General features: G+C 46.5%; 1 long non-coding RNA gene across 2 annotated transcripts; it reads right to left on the bottom strand.

Annotated features, from left to right (window-relative positions):
* Window positions 1–274: 274 nt before the first annotated feature.
* LOC109734670 (uncharacterized) lies at window positions 275–14867 on the bottom strand. 2 transcript variants are annotated; one of them, XR_002225894.4, is made up of 3 exons: window positions 14383–14867; window positions 13310–13421; window positions 275–1237 (listed from the first exon to the last, which is right to left on the bottom strand). It is a non-coding gene; the product is annotated as an uncharacterized lncRNA (long non-coding RNA). The 2 variants fall into 2 exon arrangements; XR_005759523.3 differs by lacking the exon at window positions 275–1237 and having other exon boundaries at window positions 13164–13421.
* Between the last annotated feature and the right edge of the window lie 4548 nt (window positions 14868–19415).

Here is a 19415-nt window from a genome sequence, read left to right as displayed (position 1 = left end):
GTGTGGCTAACAAACGGGCTACATATTCGGATTCGTCTCGTCGTTCTGAGCAACTTTCATGTACAAAGTATTTTCATCCGAGTTACGGTTTATTTTCTATGATTTATGAAAGTTTTAATAATTTTCTAGAATTTCTAAAATTGTTTAATTCGAATAATAAGTAGAATAAAGTTTTGTCACCTAGTGCTGAAATAGCCAGAGTGTATGACAGTGGGCTAGGGGGTCCAGTCAGCATGCACACTCAGCAGTTGACCAGTCAACATTGACTGGTCAAAAGGGTCAGCGGGGCCTACATGTCATTGACAAGACTTGTCCTTTATTTTAACAGGGTATTTAAGTGAGGGGGGCCACTGTCATAGGGTAGTTACTAATTATCCTAAATAATTAATTAACTAAACTAATTAATTACTCCCTTTGTTCCGACATAGTTGTCGTTGGGGAACTTCTCCGACCAGGTGAAAACAGGAAAAAGTACCAAACTACCCTCAATTTGAAATTCTTGTCGCCGGGGATCTTCGTCTTCCTCCATCGCTCCTCCCCTCCGCCAGGCTCCACCCCACTGCTGCAGCTCCGGCGTCCGTCCGCGCCGGCCGCAGCTCCCTCGCCGGCCGCCTTCCTCTGCTCCAATCAAGAGCCCAAACTCGTACGGAGCTCCCTCGCCGTCCGCCACAGCCTCCAGCCGCCCGCGACTCCTGGCCGTCGCGCCACCCGCGACTCCTGGCCTTCGCGCTGCCCGTGCTCCTCCCTGCACCGACCAGCAGCAGCGCCGCCCGTGCTCCTCCTCCTCCTGCCTGAGCCTTCCAGCTCCTCGATTCAGGCACTGGAGCTCCGGATCCGGCCAATTGACCTCCGTCCGTGCTCCTCCCCGCACTGACCAACAGCAGCAGCAGCGCAGCCTGTGCTCCTCCTCCTCCTGCCTTAGCCTTCCAGCTCCTCGATTCAGGCACTGGAGCTCCGGATCCGGCCAATTGACCTCCGCCCATGCTCCTTCCCGCATTGACCAACAGCAGCAGTAGCGCTGCCTGTGTTGCTGTTTGAATTGATCAAAATTGTTAATCGCCCAAGAAATTGATCGCCGGAGTTGTACCACTTCTTCTCGCCACAGACATAAATTGATCAGATGTGGTGATTGACCAGGACGTCTTCTCGCCAGTCACATCAAGCTTGAATTGGTCGCCAGAGCAATTTTGAATTGATCAGCAAGGAGCAGCCACTGTCCATCTGTCACCTGTCAAAACTAGCAGATCGACAGTAGGAGCAAGGATCAACAAGGATCAGCAAGGAGCAAGGAGCAGCAAGGATCAGCAAGGAGCAGAAAATTGACAAATTAGCAGATCAACAGTAGGTGAGCTACTCCATTTTTATGTGCTCCATCTGCTACAAGAAATTCAGTGTACTCATGCTTGTAATTGTACTCTTGCAAAAAATTTACTCCATGCTAGTACTCCAGATCATGATTAAGTACGCAAGAAAACAATGTTAGTTCTAGCACTAACTGTGGCTCTGCATCTGTGAGATCACTTCTGGTGTTAGTATTGGGTCATGCAACTTCGGCTAGGATGTTCTTGGTTGCTACTGCTACTGCTACTGCTACCGCTGCCGCTGCCACTGCGACTGCGACTGCGACTACTACTGCGACTCCTACTACTACTGCAACTCCTACTGCTACTCCTACTACTGCGACTCCTACTGCTACTGCTGCTCCTCCTGCTGCTCCTCCTGCTGCTACTGCTACTACTATGCAAGACATTTAATGATTTCTTTGTTGTATGTCTTGGTGCAGGTGCTGGGCAAGTTGGTAGAAAAAATAAAACCCTCAATGACCAGCAAAAATTTGCTGCTTATGTAGCATTGCATACATTGTGTATGAGTAGAGGAGGCACTTTTAAGAAAACTGATACGCAAGACATTGCAATTTTTTTTGGAGTGGGTGTTTGGAATATACAAAGAATTTGGAGGAAAGCAATGTTGCAAATTCAACAAGGTCAAGAGGTAGATGTTGCCGATCAGAGAAAAGGAAATTCTGGAAGAAAGCCTAAGGACATTAACCTAGAAAAATCCTAACAATCCCATTAAACAGGAGGTCTACTATTAGGTCACTAGCCTGGCAACTGGGATGTAGCCCTACCACACTTCATAGAAAGTTCATGCTAAATTTGATTAGGAGGCATACAAACTGTGTGAAGCCGGCTTTAAAGGAAAAGAATAAGATGGATAGGATGAAATTTTGTTTGTCGATGCTTGATGAGGCAACAACATCAACTACGAGGCCTAAGTTCAAGACTATGCATAATGTTGTCCATATTGACGAGAAGTGGTTTAACATGACAAAGAAGAATAGAACATATTATCTGCTGGATGGGGGGGAAGAGCCTACGAGGCCTATACACGGCAACTGTATTGGCAAGGTGATGTTTTTAACGGCCGTTGCTAGGCCAAGGTGGGACAACAAAGGAAACGTGACCTTCTCTGGGAAAATCGGTATCTGGCCATTCGTGAAAGAAGTTCCTGCTCAGAGGAGAAGCGACAACAGGCCCAGAGGTACAATAGAGACAAAGTCAATAAAGGTCGACAGAAAAGTGATGAGGGAGTTCCTGATAGAGAAGGTCTTACCAGCGATACAAGCTGTTTGGCCGGAAAGTGATGCTGGACAGACCATCTACATTCAACAGGATAATGCTAAGCCCCATATCTTGCCAGATGACCAGGAATTTCTAGCAGCTGTCGCAAAAACTGGACTTGACATTAGATTAGTACAACAGCATGCCAACAGTCCTGATTTGAATGTGCTTGACCTTGGGTTTTTCGACTCGCTGCAATCGCTGACAGATTGTCTGAGTCCTAAAACACTACAAGACCTTATTGCAGGTGTTTTGGAGGAATTTGAAGGCTATGATGTTTACAAGCTCAACAGAATTTTCCTAACTCTACAAATGTGCATGACTAAGATCATGAACCATGCGGTGGGAAATGGGTATAAAATACCACATGTTAACAAGGAAAGGCTTGACGGTCTTGGGCAGCTACCTCCAAGACTAACATGCCCGAAAGAGGTTTACACGAATGCCCTATACAACTTAGAGGTAATGGGGAGGGTTCAGTGATGAGGCTTGTGCTGCTTGAGATGAGGCTTGTTTAGGTGCTTGAGACGAGGCTTGTTCCGATGCTTGACATGAGGCTTGTTCAGATGCTTGACATGAGGCTTGTTCAGATGCTTGAGATGAGGCTTGTTCAGATGCTTGAGATGAGGCTTGTTCAGATGCTTGAGATGAGGCTTGTTCAGATGCTTGACATGAGGCTTGTTCGGATGCTTGAGATGAGGCTTGTTCGGATGCTTGAGATGAGGCTTGTTCGGATGCTTGAGATGAGGCTTGTTCGGATGCTTGACATGAGGCTTGTTCAGATGCTTGACATGAGGCTTGTTCAGATGCTTGAGATGGGAGATGCTTGACATGAGGCTTGTTCAGATGCTTGACATGAGGCTTGTTCTGATGCTTGAGATGAGGCTTGTTCGGATGCTTGACATGAGGCTTGTTCGGATGCTTGACATGAGGCTTGTTCAGATGCTTGACATGAGGCTTGTTCAGATGCTTGACATGAGGCTTGTTCAGATGCTTGAGATGGGAGATGCTTGACATGAGGCTTGTTCGGATGCTTGAGATGAGGCTTGTTCAGATGTGGGGTATGTGTAGTTCCTTGAGATTAGTCTTGTGCGGAGTGCATCCCATGTGAAATTACTCCATATGTGTAATACTCCATTTTGTGAGACTTGTATGTGTAACTCCATTTTGTGATCATTTTTACTCCATATATTTTTTCTCCATTTAGTGAGACTTGTATGTGTAATTCTTTAGTTTTCAGTTTAATTAATTAAAGGAAAGGTTTCAGTTTAATTAATTAAAGGAAAGGTTTCGGTTTAATTAATTAAATTAAGGAAAGGTTTCATTTAATTCTAGAGTAGAAGGACCTGTTGTTGTTGCTGCTGCTTTTAAGTTTCAGAAGACAAGATAAGAGAAGAGAGCAAGAAGAGAAGAGAAATCACTTTTGTTTCAAAAGTTACATTTGCTTGTGTGGAGTACTGTTGGGGAACGTAGCAGAAATTCAAAATTTTCTACGCATCACCAAGATCAATCTATGGAGTAATCTAGCAACGAGGGAAGGGGAGTGCATCTACATACCATTGTAGATCGCGATGCGGAAGCGTTGCAAGAACGCGGATGAAGGATTCGTACTCGTAGCGATTCAGATCGCGGTTGATTCCGATCTAAGCGCCGAACCACGGCGCCTCCGCGCTCAACACACGTGCAGCCCGGTGACGTCTCCCACGCCTTGATCCAGCAAGGAGAGAGGGAGAGGTTGGGGAAGACTCCATCCAGCAGCAGCACAACGGCATGGTGGTGATGGAGGAGCGTGGCAATCCTGCAGGGCTTCGCCAAGCACCGCAGGAGAGGAGGAGGACATGGAAGAGGGGGAGGGCTGCGCCAAAACTTGGGTTGCTGCTGCCCTCCCACCCCCACATATATATAGGGGCAAGGGAGAGGGGGGGCCGGCCCCCTCAGATCCAATCTGAGGAGGGGGTGGCGGCCAGGGGGGTTGCCTTGCCCCCCAAGGCAAGGGGGGCGCCTCCCCTTAGGGTTCCCCCAAACCCCCAGGCGCATGGGCCCTGGGAGGGAAGGCGCCCAGCCCACTAAGGGGCTGGTCCCTCTCCACATACAGTCCATAGGGCCCTCCGGGGCTGGTGGCCCCTCCCGGTGGACCCCCGGAACCCGCCGGTGGTCCCGGTACATTACCGGTGACGCCCGAAACTCTTCCGGTGGCCAAAACGGGACTTCCCATATATATATCTTTACCTCCGGACCATTCCGGAACTCCTCGTGACATCCGGGATCTCATACGGGACTCCGAACAACATTCGGTAACCACGTATATCTGTTCCCTATAACCCTAGCGTCATCGAACCTTAAGTGTGTAGACCCTACGGGTTCGGGAACCATGCAGACATGACCGAGACGTTCTCCGGTCAATAACCAACAGCGGGATCTGGATACCCATGTTGGCTCCCACATGTTCCATGATGATCTCATTGGATGAACCACGATGTCGGGGATTCAATCAATCCCGTATTCAATTCCCTTTGTCTATCGGTATGTTACTTGCCCGAGATTCGATCATCGGTATCCCGATACCTTGTTCAATCTCGTTACCGGCAAGTCTCTTTACTCGTTCCGTAACACATCATCCCGTGATCAACTCCTTGGTCACATTGTGCACATTATGATGATGTCCTACCGAGTGGGCCCAGAGATACCTCTCCGTTTACACGGAGTGACAAATCCCAGTCTCGATTCGTGCCAACCCAACAGACACTTTCGGAGATACCTGTAGTGCACCTTTATAGTCACCTAGTTACGTTGTGACGTTTGGTACACCCAAAGCATTCCTACGGTATCCGGGAGTTGCACAATCTCATGGTCTAAGGAAATGATACTTGACATTAGAAAAGCTCTTAGCAAACGAACTACACGATCTTGTGCTAGGTTTAGGATTGGGTCTTGTCCATCACATCATTCTCCTAATGATGTGATCCCGTTATCAACGACATCCAATGTCCATGGTCAGGAAACCGTAACCATCTATTGATCAACGAGCTAGTCAACTAGAGGCTTACTAGGGACATGGTGTTGTCTATTTATCCACACATGTATCTGAGTTTCCTATCAATACAATTCTAGCATGGATAATAAACGATTATCATGAACAAGGAAATATAATAATAACCAATTTATTATTGCCTCTAGGGAATATTTCCAACAGTCTCCCACTTGCACTAGAGTCAATAATCTAGTTCACATCACCATGTGATTAACACTCACAGGTCACATCACCATGTGACCAACATCCAAAGAGTTTACTAGAGTCAACAATCTAGTTCACATCACTATGTGATTAATACTCAATGAGTTCTGGTTTGATCATGTTATGCTTGTGAGAGAGGTTATTAGTCAACGGGTCTGAACCTTTCAGATCCGTGTGTGCTTTACGAATATCTATGTCATCTTGTGGATGCTACCGCGCGCTACTTGGAGCCATTTCAAATAACTGCTCTACTATACGAATCCGGTTTACTACTCAGAGTCATCCGGATTAGTGTCAAAGTTCGCATCGACGTAACCCTTTACGACGAACTCCTTTTCACCTCCATAATCGAGAAAATTCCTTAGTCCACTAGATACTAAGGATAAGTTCGACCACTGTCATGTGATCCATTCCCGGATCACTGTTGTACCCCTTGACCAACTCATGGCAAGGCACACTTCAAGTGCGGTACACAGCATAGCATACTGTAGAGCCTACGTCTAAAGCATAGGGGACGACCTTCGTCCTTTCTTTCTCTTCTGCTGTGGTCAGGTCTTGAGTCTTACTCAATACTCACACCTTGTAACACAGCCAAGAACTCCTTCTTTGCTGATCTATTTTGAACTCTTTCAAAATCATGTCAAGGTGTGCGTTCTTTGAAAGTATCATCAGGCGTCTTGATCTATCTCTATAGATCTTGATGCCCAATATGTAAGCAGCTTTATCCAGGTCTTCCTTTGAAAAACTCCTTTCAAACAACCCTTTATGCTTTCCAGAAATTTTATATCATTTCGGATCAACAATATGTCATTCACATATACTTATCAGAAATGTTGTAGCGCTCCCACTCACTTTATTGTAAATACAAGTTTCTAACAAACTTTGTATAAACCCAAAAACTTTGATCACTCCATAAAAGCGTATATTCTGACTCCGAGATGCTTGCTCTAATCCATGGAAGGATCGCTGGAGCTAGCATACCTTTCAGCATCCTTAGGATCGACAAAACCTTTCTGATTGTATCACATACAACCTTTCCTTACGAAAACTGGTAAGGAAACTTGTTTTGACATCCATCTGCCAGATTTCATAAATGCAGCTAATGCTAACATGATTCCGACGGACTTAAGCATCGCTACGGATGAGAAAACCTCATCGTAGTCAACTCTTTGAACTTGTGAAAATACTCTTTGCCACAAGTCGAGCTTCATAGACGGTAACATTACCGTCCACGTCCGTCTTCTTCTTAAAGATCCATTTATCTCAATGGCTTTCCGATCATCGGGCAAGTTCACCAAAGTCCAGTCTTTGTTCCGATACATGGATCCTATCTCGGATTTCATGGCTTCTAACCATTTGTCGGAATATGGGCCCACCATTGCTTCTCCATAGCTCGTAGGTTCATTGTTGTCTAGCAACATGACTTCCCAGATAGGATCCCTTACCACTCTGAAGTAGTACGCATCCTCGTCGTCCTACGAGGTTTGGTAGTGACTTGATCCGAAGTTTCATGATCACTATCATAAGCTTCCACTTCAATTGGTGTAGGTGCCACAGGAACAACTTCCTGTGCCCTGCTACACACTAGTTGAAGTTATGGTTCAATAACCTCATCAAGTCTCCACCATCCTCCCACTCAATTCTTTCGAGAGAAACTTTTCCTCGAGAAAGGACCCGTTCCTAGAAGCAATTACTTTTGCTTCCAGATCTGAAATAGGAGGTATACCCAACTGTTTTGGGTATTCTATGAAGATGCATTTATCCTCTTTGGGTTCGAGCTTATCGTCCTGAAACTTTTTCACATAAGCATCGCAGCCCCAAACTTTTAAGAAACGACAACTTAGGTTAATCTAAACGGTGTCGTCTCAACGGAATTGCGTGGTGCCCTATTTAAAGTGAATGCGGTTGTCTCTAATGCCTAACCCATAAACGATAGTGGTAATTCGATAAGAGACATCATGGTATGCACCATATCCAATAGGGTGCAGTTATGATGTTCGGACACACCATCGCACTGTGGTGTTCCAGGCGGTATTAATTGCGAAACACTTTCCACAATGTCTTAATTGTGCGCTAAACTCGTAACTCAAATACTCATCTCTATGATCATATCACAGACATTTTATCCTCTTGTCACGACGATCTTCAACTTCACTCTGAAATTACTTGAACCTTTCAATAATTCAGACTTGTGTTTCATCAAGTAAACATTCTCAGCATCTACTCAAATCATCTGCGAAGTAAGAACACATCGATATCCACTGCGTGCCTCAGCACTCATTGGACTGCACACATCAAATGTATTACTTCCAACAAGTTGCTCTCTTGTTCCATCTTACTGAAAACGAGGCCTTTCAGTCATCTCGCCCATGTGGTATGATTTGCATGTCTCAAGTGATTCAAAATCAAGTGAGTCCAAACGATCCATCTGCATGGAGTTTCTTCATGCATATATATACCAATAGACATGGTTCGCATGTCTCAATCTTTTCAAAAACGAGTGAGTCCAAAGATCCATCTACATGGAGCTTCTTCATGCGTTCTATACCAATATGACTCAAATGGCAGTGCCACAAGTATGTGGTACTATCATTACTATTTTATATCTCTTGGCACGAACATGTGTATCACTGCAATCGAGATTCATTTTAGGTGCAAGACCATTGAAGGTGTTATTCAAATAAACAGAGTAACCATTATTCTCCTTAAATGAATTGCGACAAACATAATCCAATCATGTTTATGCTCAACGCAAACACCAATCTCGATGGTAGAGGGAGCATGCGATGCTTGATCACATCAACCTTGGAAACATTTCCAACACACATCTTCATCTCACCTTTAGCTAGTCTCCATTTATTCCGCAGCTTTTATTTCGAGTTACTAACACTTAGCAACCGAACCGGTATCTAATACCCTCGTGCTGCTAGGAGTACTAGTAAAGTACACATTCATATAATGTATATCCAATATACTTCTGTCGACCTTGCCTGCCTTCTCATCTACCAAGTATCTAGGGTAGTACTGCTTCAGTGACCGTTCCCCTCATAACAGAAGCACTTAGTCTTGGGTTTGGGTTCAACCTTGGGATTCTTTATTAGAGCAGCAAATGATTTGCTGTTTCATGAAGTATCCATTTTGCCCTTGCCCTTCTTGAAACTAGTGGTTTTACTAACCATCAACAATTGATGCTCCTATTTGATTTCTACTTTCGCGGTGTCAAACATCGCGAATAGCTCAAGGATCATCATATCTATCCCTGATATGTTATAGTTCATCACGAAGCTCTAATAGCTTAGTGGTCGTGACTATGGAGAACCATCACTATCTCATCTGGAAGATTAACTCCCACTCGATTCAAGCGATTGTGGCACTCAGACAATCTGAGCACATGCTCAACGATTGAGCTTTTCTCCCTTAGTCTGCAGGCTTAAGAAACTTGTCAGAGGTCTCATACCTCTTGACGTGGGCACTAGTCTGAAATCCCAATTTCAGTCTTCGGAACATCTCATATGTTCTGCGACGTTTCAAAACGTCTTTGGTGCCACAATTCTAAACCGTTAGCATTACGCACTGAACTATCACGTAGTCATCAAAACGTGTATGTCAGATGTTTCGCAACATCTACAGATGACGCTGAGGTTCAGCACACCGAGCGGTGCATTAAGGACATAAGTCTTCTGTGCAGCAATGAGGACAATCCTCAGTTTACGGACCCAGTCCGCATAATTGCTACTACCAACTTTCAACTAAATTTTCTCTAGGAACATATCTTAAACAGTAGAACTAAAGCGTAAGATATGACATAATTTGCAAAGACCTTTTGACTATGTTCATGATAATGAAGTTCATCTGATTATTTAATGAACTCCCACTCAGATAGACATCCCTCTAGTCATCTAAGTGATACATGATCCGAGTCAAACTAGGCCGTGTCCGATCATCACGTGAGACGGACTAGTCATCATCGGTGAACATCTCCATGTTGATCGTATCTACTATACGACTCATGTTCGACCTTTCGATCTCTCGTGTTCCGAGGCCATGTCTTTACATGCTAGGCTCGTCAAGTCAACCTAAGTGTTTCGCATGTGTTCCGAGGCCATGTCTATACATGCTAGGCTCGTCAACACCCGTTGTATTCGAACGTTAGAATCTATCACACCCGATCATCACGTGGTGCTTCAAAACAACGAACCTTCGCAACGGTGCACAGTTAGGGGGAACACGTCTCTTGAAATTTTAGTGAGGGATCATCTTATTTATGCTACCGTCGTTCTAAGCAAATAAGATGTAAACATGACAAACATCACATGCAAATCATAAAGTGACATGATATGGCCAATATCATCTTGCGCCTTTTGATCTCCATCTTCGAGGCACGGCATGATCACCTTTGTCACTGGCATGACACCATGATCTCCATCATCATGATCTCCATCATCGTGTCTTCATGAAGTTGTCTCGCCAACTATTACTTCTACTACTATGGCTAACGGTTAGCAATAAAGTAAAGTAATTACATGGCATTTTCATTGACACACAGGTCATACAATAAATTAAGACAACTCCTATGGCTCCTGTCGGTTGTCATACTCATCGACATGCAAGTCGTGATTCCTATTACAAGAACATGATCAATCTCATACATCACATATATCATTCATCACATCCTTTTGGCCATATCACATCACACAGCATACCCTGCAAAAACAAGTTAGACGTCCTCTAATTGTTGTTGCATGTTTTACGTGGCTGCTATGGGATTCTAGCAAGAATGTTTCTTACCTACGCAAAAGCCACAACGTGATATGCCAATTTCTATTTACCCTTCATAAGGACCCTTTTCATCGAATCCGATCCGACTAAAGTGGGAGAGACAGACACCCGCTAGCCACCTTATGCAACTAGTGCATGTCAGTCGGTGGAACCTGTCTCACGTAAGTGTACGTGTAAAGTCGGTCCGGGCCGCTTCATCCCACGTTGCCGCCGAATCAAGATAAGACTAGTAACAGCAAGTAAATTGACAAAATCAACGCCCACAACTACTTTGTGTTCTACTCGTGCATAGAAACTACGCATAGACCTAGCTCATGATGCCACTGTTGGGGAACGTAGCAGAAATTCAAAATTTTCTACGCATCACCAAGATCAATCTATGGAGTAATCTAGCAACGAGGGAAGGGGAGTGCATCGACATACCATTTTAGATCGCGATGCGGAAGCGTTGCAAGAACGCGGATGAAGGAGTCGTACTCGTAGCGATTCAGATCGCGGTTGATTCCGATCTAAGCGCCGAACCACGGCGCCTCCGCGTTCAACACACGTGCAGCCCGGTGACGTCTCCCACGCCTTGATCCAGCAAGGAGAGAGGGAGAGGTTGGGGAAGACTCCATCCAGCAGCAGCACAACGACATGGTGGTGATGGAGGAGCGTGGCAATCCTGCAGGGCTTCGCCAAGCACCGCAGGAGAGGAGGAGGACATGGAAGAGGGGGAGGGCTGCGCCAAAACTTGGGTTGCTGCTGCCCTCCCACCCCCCACATATATATAGGGGCAGAAGAAAACTTAGGAGAGGGGGGGCCGGCCCCCTCAGATCCAATCTGAGGAGGGGGCGGCGGCCAGGGGGGTTGCCTTGCCCCCCAAGGCAAGGGGGGCGCCTCCCCTTAGGGTTCCCCCAAACCCCCAGGCGCATGGGCCCTGGGAGGGAAGGCGCCCAGCCCACTAAGGGGCTGGTCCCTCTCCACATACAGTCCATAGGGCCCTCCGGGGCTGGTGGCCCCTCCCGGTGGACCCCCGGAACCCTCCGGTGGTCCCGGTACATTATCGGTGACGCCCGAAACTCTTCCGGTGGCCAAAACGGGACTTCCCATATATAAATCTTTACCTCCGGACCATTCCGGAACTCCTCGTGACGTCCGAGATCTCATCTGGGACTCCGAACATCATTCGGTAACCACGTATATCTATTCCCTATAACCCTAGCGTCATCAAACCTTAAGTGTGTAGACCCTACGGGTTCGGGAACCATGCAGACATGACCGAGACGTTCTCCGGTCAATAACCAACAGCGGGATCTGGATACCCATGTTGACTCCCACATGTTCCATGATGATCTCATCGGATGAACCACGATGTCGGGGATTCAATCAATCCCGTATTCAATTCCCTTTGTCTATCGGTATGTTACTTGCCCGAGATTCGATCGTCGGTATCCCGGTACCCCTTTCAATCTCGTTACCGGCAAGTCTCTTTACTCATTCCGTAACACATCATCCCGTGATCAACTCCTTGGTCACATTGTGAACATTATGATGATGTCCTACCGAGTGGGCCCAGAGATACCTCTCCGTTTACACGGAGTGACAAATCCCAGTCTCGATTCGTGCCAACCCAACAGACACTTTCGGAGATACCTGTAGTGCACCTTTATAGTCACCCAGTTACGTTGTGACGTTTGGTACACCCAAAGCATTCCTACAGTATCCGGGAGTTGCACAATCTCATGGTCTAAGGAAATGATACTTGACATTAGAAAAGCTCTTAGCAAATGAACTACACGATCTTGTGCTAGGCTTAGGATTGGGTCTTGTCCATCACATCATTCTCCTAATGATGTGATCCCGTTATCAACGACATCCAATGTCCATGGTCAGGAAACCGTAACCATCTATTGATCAACGAGCTAGTCAACTAGAGGCTTACTAGGGACATGGTGTTGTCTATGTATCCACACATGTATCTGAGTTTCCTATCAATACAATTCTAGCATGGATAATAAACGATTATCCTGAACAAGGAAATATAATAATAACCAATTTATTATTGCCTCTAGGGCATATTTCCAACAAGTACTCCATTTAAATGAAAGAGAAGAGAAGAGGGTAGTAGGAGAGAAGATGAGTGGATTTAGAGATGAGAAGATAATTTAGAGAAGAAGAGAACAAGAAAAGTAGCAGGAGAGGAAAGGAGTGGGAGAGGAGAGGAGTATGGAGGGCACACGAGAAGGACACTAAACTACAGATGCAAGAAGAGAAAGAGAAGAGAGAAGAAGAGAGAAGAGAAGTCCTACTGTAACTGAAAAAGTTTCAGTTAAGTAACTGAAAAAATCCAGTTAATGAACTGAAACTTACACACTAAACTACTGTTGTCCTACACTACTGCTGTCCTACACTAAACTCCTACTATCCTACACTACTGCAGGTGCTATACTACTGCAACTGTTAAATTAACAGAAAAAGTTTTATTTAGTTTTACTTAAAGGAAAAGAATCATTTTAAGCTAATGTACCAAGTCAACAGAAGATTCATGACAAGATTAACAGTAGCAGAAGCTTCATGTGCTAAAATCTGAAGCTTCATGGGCAAAATTACAGAAGCTTCATGTGCAAAATTACAGAATTTGCCTATGGTTCTGTTAGGAAACCCATTTTGAGCAGGAGAGAGCAAAGCTTACCCTGCAGACCCAATTCCATCAATTTCAGGTAGCCTCCAGGTTGTAACAATTCACCCACAATTCTATCAGGCTCTGTCAGGTCTCTCTCTATGACATGCACCCATCGACCATCCTGTGCCACCAACAAATAAAGCAGGATATAAGCAAAAAATATCCAAGATAACAGTAATGCACCATTCGATCATGATGAGCAGCAGAATTGCATTTTTGGAGTAGATGAAACTTTTGTACTGTATCACTATTGGCTGGTACACAACCTCTGACAATTATAAAAAGGAACTTTTCTTCCTTAATTTGTTGTCTGAACTACTCCAAAAAATGATCAGCAGGAGTATGATTCACTGTGTGGAGTTATTATGAACAAAACCAAAAAAATCAAGTCAATAACCCGTTCAAGATTTTCCTATTGATGATATATCATTGTCGGAGTTGCTGTAAGCCACAGAAGAAAACAAAGTGGGTCCTCAAAGTAGTTGGGCATCTCATTAATTGTGCAAAGCTAGAGGACATCAAGTCTCTGTTGGAGCACGTTGAACGAGAGGGCATGGAAAAGACTAGAGAAAGAGATTACTCTTCCTCCTCTTTGCCCATTTATGAGTAATTTACAGTTCTGTCACCCATATGTTCTCCTTAATTTAGCCAGAAAGAAAATAAGTAATTTCGGCAAAACTTGCAGGGCAGCCCTGGCATGATTTTTGCAAGGCAAATAACAAACTTATCAAAACAAATTTCTTGCAGTTGCATAATCAGCCATGCATAGAAGAACTCTAGCCATCGATCGCAATGCAAGGCCTCGTGTTCTTTTAGTACTTGAACAAACCTTCAGTAAGACTCTCTACAGTCTACACACTACAAATCGAACAGCCCCGCTAACGCGGCCCTGCTTGGGAGCTGTATTACCAAGTTTAACTGAAACTACAACTACCAGCGCAGGTATACTGAAACTTAATTTCAATTAATCTGCCCCTCCCTCTCACTCTCCCTTTTAACTGTTGGTTTCCAACCAACCAGCAACAGAGAAGCGGCGTTGGGCAGGGAGGAAAGACTCCGGCGTTGGGCACGGGATTACTTACGTTGGGCAGGGGAGGAAGCAGCTACTCCGGCGAAGACGACGACGTGGGCACCGTGAGGACGAAGACTCTGCTCCAGATCCGCCGCTCCACTGCTCCGGCATTGCTCCAGATCCGCCGCTCGGGTGCCGCTCCACATCCATGCCTCCGCCGCCCAGATCCAGCGCTGGTGCTCCACATCCATGCCTCCATTGCATATTCCAGAGTAGAAGCTCGTCGCCGGCTCAAAAGATTGATTTTTTTACCTCCGTGGTGTGAGTGGAGGCAGGGTGGTGGAAAGGGAGAGGGAGAGGGAGAGGGAGAGTGAGGCCGGCGATGGGGAGAGGGGAGGGTGAGGCCGGCGATGGGGAGAGGGGAGGGTGAGGCCGGCGAGCGACGGGGAGAGGGGAGGCAGGCGAGAAGGGGAAGGCCTGCGAGCGGCGAGAAGCGCGAGAGAGCACGAGCGACTGAGTGCGGCTGGGCGAGTGAGTGAGCGAGCGAGTGCGAAGGCCGGCGAGGGCAAAATTGGAAAGTGAGGATATTTCTGTACTACGCAAAAGTTGAACTAGAAACCTCCAGCGACAACTATTTCGGAACAGAGGGAGTATTTCACTAATATTTTCTTTTATTTACTTTTTTTAAGAGCCGACCCCACTTGTCAAGGGGGGTTCACGGCCGGCCTCCGGTGGCTGGGCAGCACGCACGGCCTCGCAGAGGAGGACCGGCGGCCATGGCCAGAAGCAGGCGGGGCCGGGCTCGGGCGGCAGCCGGCGGCGCCGGCGCTGGCGGGGGGAGGCCGGAGGTGGTAGGCGGCGGCAGCCAGGCAGAGCGGCGGCGGCGGGTGCCAGCGCGGGGGCGCGCGGGCCTGCGGGCGGTAACGAAGGCGGCCACCGGCGCGGAGGCCTACAGGCGGCAGTGGAGGCGAGCTGCAGCTTCAGGCAGTAGTGGGGGAGGGGGGAGTACGACGGCAGCAGGCGAAGGCGAGGCGCGTGGGCTAGGCGTGGGGCCGGAGCATGGCGAGGCAGGCGTGGGGCCGGAGCATGGCGAGGCAGGCGTAGGGTGTGACCGGGGGCGGTGCAGCGCGTGCAGAGGAACGGCCGAGGCATGTGGAGTGGGCGCGGGTCGCCGCCGACGAGCGAGCTGCAGGCAGTGGAGATGGGCGGAGCGGGCGCGATCGGGGGCCGTGGCTACGGGTGTGGGCGGCCGCGGCCGGTGCTGGGCGCAACCGCAATGTCGAGCGCCGTGGCGGTCGAAGCAGAGCTCGAGGAATTCCTCGCCTCGCGACGGGTTCGAGCCAACGAAATGTGCAGGCAACACCTACGGGTCACCAGGAGCTCATCGGCGCAATGCAAATGAGCAGAGAAGCTCAGAAGCGTGGAGCTATTCGGCCGTAGCGGCGGCCGGAGCACGGAGCTCGTGGAACTGCGGCCAGAGGATGGGAGCGACGCCTAGAGGAAAAGGGATCGACGCGGAGCTCACATTGATGCTCGGGGAAGGCTCGAGGGTGCCGGGGACGGTCGGAGCGAGTAGATCGACGCAGTGGCCGAGGAGGACGCCGGCGAAGGGAACGGATGCGGGCGGCGTCGCGGGTGCTCCCCGGCTTCGATCCGGTGATGTGGTCGACGGAGAAGAACCCGCCGGGGCTCCTGGACAGCTCGGAACAACGTGCGGTGGCCGGTGGCCACATCTACGATTGCGACGCGGCCATGGACGCGTGCGGACGAGCTTGGGTTCGAGCGTGGGAGGCGATGGAAAGGAGGAAAGTGTCTAGGGTTGCGGGAGGGTCTCGCGGGTGATGTCCTTAACCACCCAGGGGACCGCAGGATGGCCGACGTGTGTCCAGCGGCGCCATGGACGGCGTGCAGGCGTCCACCCCACCTCTGATGAACAGAGGAAAGGGAAGGAGTCGGGGTGGGCTGGGCCGCCTATTGCCAGCAGGCCATACGTGCAAACCAGTGCTGCTCATTTTCCCTTTACCTCTTTTGTTTATTTATTTCTCCTCTGTTTGGCATTTAGATTAAGTAGCACATGAATTTTGATGAAGAAGAAACTTGGCACATAAATATTCGGTCATATAATGGAGCTGCACACCAAGTTTCAAGTCATTTTGGAAAGGTTAAATATTTGTTTATTTTAAATGGTTAAATTAAATGTTGTTTGACCCTGTTTTAATTATCTTAGAGGACTATAAACATTCCCAAAAATGTTGGTTGATGTTTGTTAATTAGTTAGTGAATATTTGCAACCCAATGAACATTTTTAATTTACCTTTTTATGAAAGTATAATTTGAGTTGTTATTTGAATTTGTATTTGAACTTACTTTGAAGCAAGTGAGGTTTAGCAAAATTTTAATTATGATGACGCGACATGATTAGCAGAGGGTTGCTGTAGCTTAATTACCCGGGCGTTACATAAAACTTCTACCTTTCAAAGGAATCTCAAGTAGGGCCAGTTGACTGATTGCAGCATTGAAATCCATCATATTATTAATGTCACCAGTGCCAACATTCCTGTTAGAGGGATATCTGATATAATTGAAATCTCCTGTGATGATCCAATCAGATTCAACAGGCATCTGGATGTTTCTGAACCAATCCAGAAAGTTGTGTCTACCTTCATTATCACAAGGTCCATAAATATTTGTTAGGATCCAAGAATCTCCTGTGTGGACTGAAATAAATCTAATGGAGATGGAGAAATCATTTTTGAACAGACACTCTCCATGAAACATATTATCATTCCATGCCACAAGCAATCCCCCAAAAGCTCCCACAGAAGGCAGGTAATCAAATTTGTTTATTCTTTTGGGGCAAAATTTTCTTAGATAGGAACTGTCAAAGACTTGTTTTTTGGTCTCTTGCAGACAAATGACTGAACATTGGGCCTCATCAATCTTATTTGAAATGGCTAGCCACTTATCACTTGAATTTATGCCTCTCACATTCCAATTCAATATACTCCAGGATTTATTCATTTCAGATTAAGCAAACACAGATCTAGGGTAAAGATCACTGCTCAAAAACTTAATGTAAAGCAGACAATCAACACTGATATAGTCCCATAACAAGTAGCATCTTTGACAGGCCAATAGTGCATAAAGGAGTTTCATTACAAAAGTGACCAGAAGCAAATAACTTTTGTATAGATTGCTAATCATTGCCAAAATTGGACCTACTACTAGGTCAACCCTCCTTGATCTCAACATCTTCATTCCTTTCCTGCTGGTGGCTTTCCTCCTCTCTTGACCTTCTTTTGCAGGAGGTTCTCTTCAGTGAAGACTTTTGGGTCCACCTTGCAGTAAGAGGAATTAAGATTCTTAATTACTTTGGAGTTGCAGACAGGAGGTTTAGCAGAGCAGGCCATACAGTTATTATCATGACAAGATTTCTTCCTATAGCCCTTATTTAAATGCTGCAATCTTTCACTTCTTCTTACCTCAGATTCAACTAGTGGCACTCTGTCTTTTCTTTTTCCTTTGGCAGCAGCAGGACTGCAGAAGCTAGCATCTTCAGCCACAGGTGGAGGTTGGACTTCCTCCAAGCCAAGATTCTGCAACTGAGAGCATGAAGGAGCCATAGTTACAGGACAAGTAGAAGTAATGAAGAATACAAGATGATGAGATTGTTGAAACTCTTCACAGATGATATGCCACATAGGGGATTGCAAGAACCCTTTTGCCCAATCAAATTTATCAGGGGTCAATAAAGTAGAGCAAATGAAATCCATCCAATCTAAGGGTACCTTGACTGCTGTGGTGCCTTCTGTGGTGACAGAAAAATGTTGCTCCCAAGCAGAGTAAAAAGCCATTTCATGTATGTCAGAATTTGCAGTAGAGCCAGCAGGGACATAATTAGCTAAATACTTTCCTTTGATATTAAAACTTGGGGGTGCTGAACAAGTTGAGGATGAGGTGCAGGTGACATTAATACTTTCTAAGGTCGAATCTGGTTTGGAAGAAACATCTGAAGAATAGTCCAGGATTTCAATTTCCTCATCAACATAGGAGCTCTGGTCATCTTCTCTGATCATAGTAGCCAGGATTTCAGAAGGAGAAGCTAGCTGAATCATAGGATCTTCACCCTCAGCAAGATTCAGGTAGAAAAGAGATCCATCCTCTTCCACCAAATTCATGTCAACTGTTAGCTCATTTTCAACCCTGGGAGAAATAACTTGGGCTTGGATGTTAAGACCAACAAGAGATGACTGAGGTAACACTTGGTTAAGATCAAGATCAAGTCTGACATTTGTTCCCACAGAAGGCAGCAGGTTTATAAAGTCCAGGGGAGTAGCCACGGCAGGTTGAGCAAAAGCAGGCTGAGCATGTGGCTGAAAGGCTTCCTGTGGCAAAGCTGGCATGGGCCCAAGGGCCAAATTGAGGTCTGGAATACCAACTTGGGCCTGGCCCATTAAGTTCAAAATCTCATTTCCCTCCAAATTTGGCTGTGCATGGGCTTCAAGCATGTCAATGTCCACCCCATTGGATCCCACAGAGAGTGTTAAATCACTGTTCATATCCATATCAGGAAGATTATTTTGGTGCTGCTCATCCAAAGGCTGAAACAGATCAGCAAGATCCATGAATTCCCCCTCTTCCAGCTCCTGGTCAATGAGATCATCATTTTCTGCTGGCATTGCCCAATGCCCCCAGCCAGGAAGCTCCTCATCATCCTCCTCTTGATCTACATCCTCTGCATCATTCTGCATAGCTTGGTGATGGAAATTTTGAGGATCACCTCCCATAACATCTTGAGCCTGGTGTTGCTGAATAGGCCCAACAAAATGGTTAAGCTGATTGGGATGGAAAAATTGTTAACAGGCTGAGGATGAGGATTGCCATCAACAGGTACTAGATCTTCATCAGGTGGGCCTCCACCCAATGGCTCTTGCTGGATAATGGCAACAGGTACGGTCCAAGATTCTGCATTGGGATCATCAGATTCACCCACAACAATACTTATAGGAACATCACTCATGTTTTCAACTCTAATCTTAACCATCAGGGCTGCTTGAGTGCTCCTAGCCCTGTCCCATAGCAGCAGCTTACCAAAACTTCTAA

The sequence above is a fragment of the Aegilops tauschii genome, chromosome 6 (assembly GCF_002575655.3).
Source record: "Aegilops tauschii subsp. strangulata cultivar AL8/78 chromosome 6, Aet v6.0, whole genome shotgun sequence".
Taxonomy (NCBI): Eukaryota; Viridiplantae; Streptophyta; class Magnoliopsida; order Poales; family Poaceae; genus Aegilops; species Aegilops tauschii.
Note: the sequence above shows the minus strand (reverse complement) of the source record. Positions and strands in the feature narration are given on the sequence as shown.